General features: G+C 41.1%; 1 protein-coding gene across 4 annotated transcripts in view; it reads left to right on the top strand.

Moving 5' to 3' along the window:
* The first annotated feature begins 299 nt into the window (after positions 1-299).
* The window catches only part of LOC133410532 (diacylglycerol kinase beta), a 117,595-nt gene continuing 111,894 nt past the window's right edge, over positions 300-6,000 (top strand). For all 4 annotated transcript variants that reach the window (XM_061691849.1, XM_061691854.1, XM_061691850.1 and 1 more), the window contains exon 1: positions 300-454. The gene's annotated coding sequence lies outside the window, so the exon portion shown is untranslated. The remainder of the gene's footprint in view (positions 455-6,000) is intronic.

Here is a 6,000-nt window from a genome sequence, read left to right as displayed (position 1 = left end):
TGTTCAAATCACATGACGGACGAGGCATTACAAAAGAAAGGGATGGCTCAAAATAATGATCCTCGGGTTTTCGTCTTCAAAATGTGTTTATCTTCACCAAATAAATGAAGTGAAGTTGCTCACAAGCGAACAAGGCAATGAGTTGCTAAAACGTGAGAGGAAACAGAAAGAGGGAAGAGAGCGAGAGAGGGAAGCACACAAGGGTGAGTGAGAAAGAGAGAGAGAGAGAGAGAGAGAGAGAGAGAGAGGGGCAGAGCTTCAGAGGGAGGAAAATAAGGTTTCTAGCATTCAGAGTGGAGGAGGATGAGGTGAGGGTTGTTGCTGCTCCCGCTGGTCCTGCCGCCGTGTGGACACAACTCTGCGGGCTTGCAACCGCAGGATCGGCCCCTCGCTTGGGCTCCTGCTCGTCTGGGATGTTAAGCCGCCTTCGTCCTGTGAACGGGAAAGAAACCAGGTAGGGAGGACTTTTGGCTGTCATTCATGCTGTGTTATCTTCCTTCTACATCTTCATTTGGCTACCTTCAAGTTCACTTTGCACATCTGCTGTAGCGCTTTAAGATAGGCGTGTTCAACCTCTGGCACGTGGGTCATTCATCATTTCCATGCAAACCTGAAAACACAAAACCTCAGAGGAACTGTAATAAAAAGGCCCACAAATATTTGACCTACAAATGCTCCGAACATATAATGATAAAACATTGTGCAAATCATTTTTGTTATTATTTGTAGCATGGTGGGGTAATGTTTGATCACCTCTGCGTCACAGTTGAGTAGTTCTGGGTTCGAAGCTCTGATCACGTGTGGAGTTTGCATGTTCTTCCCGTGTTTGTTTGGGTTTTCTTTAGGAACTCCGGCACCCTACCACGTTCCAAAAACATGCAAGGAGAGCTCAGAATGTGAATGATTTATTGTCTATATGTGCCTGGTAATTGGCTAGTGACCAGTCCAGGTAATAATAATAATAATTTCATGTGAATAACGTTTTTACCAACTAAAACATTATTCTGTTTTGTTTCGTATTTATATGACTAAGGGCCCCATTTTCGTGACTATTTTAAATCCGGCGCGGCGGGTGGGCATCGCAACTGTGCGCCAAGGCCGGGTAGGACTGGTGCTGGTAATTTTGTAGACCAGTGCAGCCCGGCGGATCAAGAGGATGATGTGCATTTGCAGCTACCTGTTGTGATGAAGAGAGAGCTAAGCCAAAAGGCAAAGCTCTCGATTTACCGGTCAGTCTACGTTCCTACCCTCACCGATGGTCACGAGCTGTGAGTCATGACCAAAAGAAAAAGATCGCGGACACAAGCGACCGAAATGAATTACCTCCCCAGGGTGTCCGGGCTCTCCCTTAGAGATAGGGTGGGAAGCTCGGTCATTCGGGAGGGGCTCAGTCGAAACGCTGCTCCTCCACATCGAGAGGAGCCAAATGAGGTGGATCGGACATCTGGTTAGGATGCCCCCCGGACGCCGCCCTGGTGAGGTGTTCCGGGCACGTCCCGCTGGGAGGAGACCCCGGGGACGACCCAGGGCACGCTGGAGAGACTACATTTCTCTGCATTGATATTCAGTATAAATATATTTTTTGTCATCACATAGGTTGTTATGTTTAAATTGAATGCTAAGTGAGTGGAAAAATTATTTCAGTGACTTCAAATTTAGCACCAGATATCAATGTTTATTACCACTCAGTGTTTTAGAGGCGATCAATATCCATCTCCAAACCTCCACCATCGGACCCGTCCCACACAGACCTGTGCGAGTCATCGTCACTTCCTGAAAGATATGGTTCAAATGAAGAAGGTTGAAGTCCTTCGTTATAACTAGTTCTCTCCTCTTCATCACTCAACCTAGCGTCTTCCTCAAAAACAATCAATAAACCACTCCAACCTTTGCTGAAATCGCTCAGAACTTCGTCCGCTTCAGCGTACCTTTAAACACACGTATACCAAACTAGCTAAAAACACTTGCTCATTAAATGCCTTATCATATAGTTATTGATTTATTCACGAGTTTGTCTTGTCGAGTGACGCTCCAGCATGAGGCGGCTGACAGCACGTTTAACGACATCTTGTGCAGCCGGATGAGATGTTTGTTGATTCCGAGGCACCATCCACTTGTCCGTGCTTTAAAGATGATGGTTCTACCATTTCAGATAACATCGGTCCATAAAAGGTTTTCTTTCACTTTCAAAAGCCATGAAAGCATAACAGTTTCCACTGTCAGTATGTTACAAGCTTGTAGGATGCCATCTGACTGCAAAATAACCTTAGTGTTGAATGTATAATAACCTGGGGTAGTGTAATAGGTATTTTATAGTCAACAGATAGGTGCCAATATTTTTCAAAGTCAAAATGACATGAAAAAATTTTGCTTTTCAAAGACGAGAAGATTGCTCCTCCAGCCAACACTGCAGTGTGCCGCAAAGTTCAGCGTCAACTTGGTTTTGAGATTGAGCGCGTCGCATGTTGTCACTATCCGTTTACATCAGGGGTATTCACCTAAAATTTTAAAAGGTCCAAGGTCCATTGAATCGGATTAAAAAAGAAACTAAAAAATCAAAATGGAAGACCTTGAAAAATAATCTTAATAATTACAAATCATACTTTTGACTGACAGAGTTTTGGTCAATCAGGCATGCACAAGTGCATACGCAATAAAATGTAGTTGCATTTGGCTCAGCGCAGCTTTTGGGCTCTACATTTCAAAATGTAATTCATAGAGTAAAATAAAAATGCACAAATGTAGTTTAGAAACGTAGGCAGCAGTAAATTAAAAGTGCATAAACAGTCAGATTTTGAGAACTGCAGTCATATACAGCATAACGTGGGAAGATGAATTGGAGCGGCGTTCTGTAGGGGCATTCGCTTAGCTGTCCGTTCACCCTGCAGCGGCACTTCCCCCTCCGGTCACGCCGCCTCCGCTTGCTCCGCTGATGGCTTGTGCTGCTAAGCGAGTCCGCTGCTCCGCCGGCCGCTGGGTCTTTCCACTTTAAGCTCTCCGAGGCTCGCAAACGCTCAACATGTCACATTAATAATTAATTATGATCCTCAAGTAAACACTGCTTTAAAAATTGCCAGCGTGTTACAGATTTCTCTCGTTTTGGTTCCGAATATAGAAATCTGCTCAGGGCAGGGGCGAAAGTATTCTAGTGGGATAGACCACAAAATCATGAAAAATCAGAAACTATTTGCCTTATCACCTTCCACAGAAAAGCAGTTTCTCAAAATAACTAAAATATCATGGATACTGTAATTGCTTGAATAATTGGTTTTAGCGTGTTTAAAAAAAGTCGAAGGATGTCAAAGTGGCCCTCGCATCAATTTTTCTGCATGCCGCCCTCTGAGGAAAACGTTTGGACATCCCAGGCTACGAACAAAGTCAGACAGACAGAGAAACAAATAAACAACAACAACAACACCACAAGGATAATGAAACAAGTTTAATAAGATCTTTGAGGTATAAACAAATGAGAAAGTAACACAAAATATAAAAGACCTAGAAAAACAAATTGACGTAAAATGGAACTGCAAAACTTGCAAACACGAAATTAATTTGTAAACTATGAAAGATGTTTTTTTTTTTTTTTTTTTTTTAACAAACGTAAAAGGCTTTATGCGCCACCAACTTCCACATTCGGTAAAACATGCGAAAACAACTTCCGGCACAGGTAAAGCGGAAACCTACAGCAGGTGACTGGGACATAGCACCGGTGACAACTTTAAACATCTACAATGTCTTTTGTCCCCCACAGATAACAATATCCAATGGTTAGGCTTTGTTCATGTTTACATACAGTATATCATATTTGTATAAATAAAGGATATACATGCATCTAAATTTGAACCTGTCTTTTCTTTATTGAACGTCACCGTGCTGCCGAAGCCAATCATGTGCTGTATGCGATAGTACAACGTTGCATATATAAGGTATCCTAAACCAGCTGGTGAAGTGTGTTGTAAAGTAATAATGACATAATAAAGTACGAAGCTAATCATATCATCCAAGTGTAATGGAGATTTGAACAATTAAAATACCACCTATATTCAAGCTAGAATTGCCAACTGTTTCATCATCCTCATAGTTATTTTATATTTGCATGTTTATTTGTCATATATGCACTACATACAGTATATACTGCACGCATATACACAACACACACACTGTATATACATTATCATATAAATGCCTACGCAGACATATGCACTTACGCTCCCCGCTCCCCATCCTTATTTTTAAACATAGTTCGGGAGCAACAGGATTTCAATTCATGATCATAATCATTCCAAAGGTTGAATCCTCTTACGGAGACACCTCTCTGTTTTATATTTGTTGTTGTTGTATATATTTTTGAAACCCCCCTGTTCCTCTCAGATTATAACAACTGTCTCTTATTTCGAACATCCTCTGAAGTACTGTGGCAAAGTCGATTGTGCTGTGCTGCTTTGAATTCAACTACGTCATCGAATTTCAGTGTATTTAAGTTGATACATAGTTGATTGGTTTGTTCTATATAGCCGGTTCGATGAATAATTCTGATTGCCTTTTTTTTTTTTTAGCTTGAATTCCTTGATTTTTAAAACCACGCTATTACTTTACATTCTCTTTTATTATATTTAATTATATTTTTATGGTGTTTTTTTTTTTTTTTTTTTTTCTTTATTACAAACATGGATTTGGGAGCAGGAAGGAATTAAAGGCATATGCAAGTAAACCTAATTCGGAGCTTGGTCAACTTGTAAGTCAAGGTACCACTGTATATACAATTTGGTTTAACCAAGTCAGTAAAAGGGGATGCATGGTAGTTAGTGTGGTTAATGGTTAGCACGTTCTTCAAATCCCTCCAGTTTTCTCCGGGTATTCCGTCTTCCTCCCAAATTGATAAAACATGCATGTTAGGTCAACAGTAGATTTTAAATTGCCCATATTATCGTAGGTAGGGTTTGTCGTGGTGGAATGGAAGCAAAGAAATGTTGGTTAACCCAAGCGCAGGGAAGCCAGCAAAGCATGCGGGGTAGGAGGGAATGTCAAAAAAAATAAAATAAAAAAAAGAGACTATTTACAGAAGAAGGAAAACAAAGGTACATCACACCATGTCTACACGTCGTATGTGCTGTGATTGACTGTCAATCAGTCCATTGTGTACCCTCCCTCTTGCCCGAAGTCAGCTAGGATGCGCTCCAGCTCACCCGTGATACTAATGAGGGCAAGCAGGATAGGAAATGAATGGATACCCTACATCTCTTGTAAGTTTGGGTGGTACGAACCCTTTGATTTAAACATTTTAGTACAGATTCATTTAGTATAGATGGAAAAAAAATATACTTGCTATGATAAAGTTTCACGTGTCCCTTTTCATCTTCAAAAGAGACATTTTACAAGCGTTATGTCATTTTAAGGATGAAAAACAGAAGCCAGTCAGTGGATGCAGTGTTATTTAGTGGGAGCTTTACACCAGTGTTTCCCAACCTTAATTGAGCCAAGGCACACACACTTTATTTTTCATTCGTCAACATCTCACAGCACCTCACTAAATGATAATTGTCACAAAAAAATTAAATACACAGGTTTATTGCCATCTGGTTTAAGACCATTTAATTTTCTGCCTGTACTTATATGTTGCTTGTAGATAAACAATTCTAAATTTTTTTGTAGTAAACATTTTGGGGGAAATTAGGTCTGCTAGCAACTGGCTTATAGCGGCGTCCAAATTTAGCAAACACTTCGAAAACATCTTTGCTGTTTGACACTAAGTAGAAGGAGGAAAACGCTTCTGCGTAGTAATCGCATTATCACAAAAGTCGTACAGCTTTCTCTAGTGGGTGTCTCCGCAATGACAGCGACGAGACTGCCATCTCGACCGGGTCTGCTGCACTTCCTGTCAAGAGGTTCGTCCCCGGAGCAGCTACAACACGGGGGGTGTCAGTTCGGCACATCCTGTGCAGAAAAAAAATGATAAAACAACAACATTATTGTCCTACTTCCTGCATGACCATATGTCAG

Source organism: Phycodurus eques, chromosome 12 (assembly GCF_024500275.1).
Source record: "Phycodurus eques isolate BA_2022a chromosome 12, UOR_Pequ_1.1, whole genome shotgun sequence".
NCBI lineage: Eukaryota > Metazoa > Chordata > Actinopteri > Syngnathiformes > Syngnathidae > Phycodurus > Phycodurus eques.
This window is presented reverse-complemented; position numbering and strand designations above follow the sequence as displayed.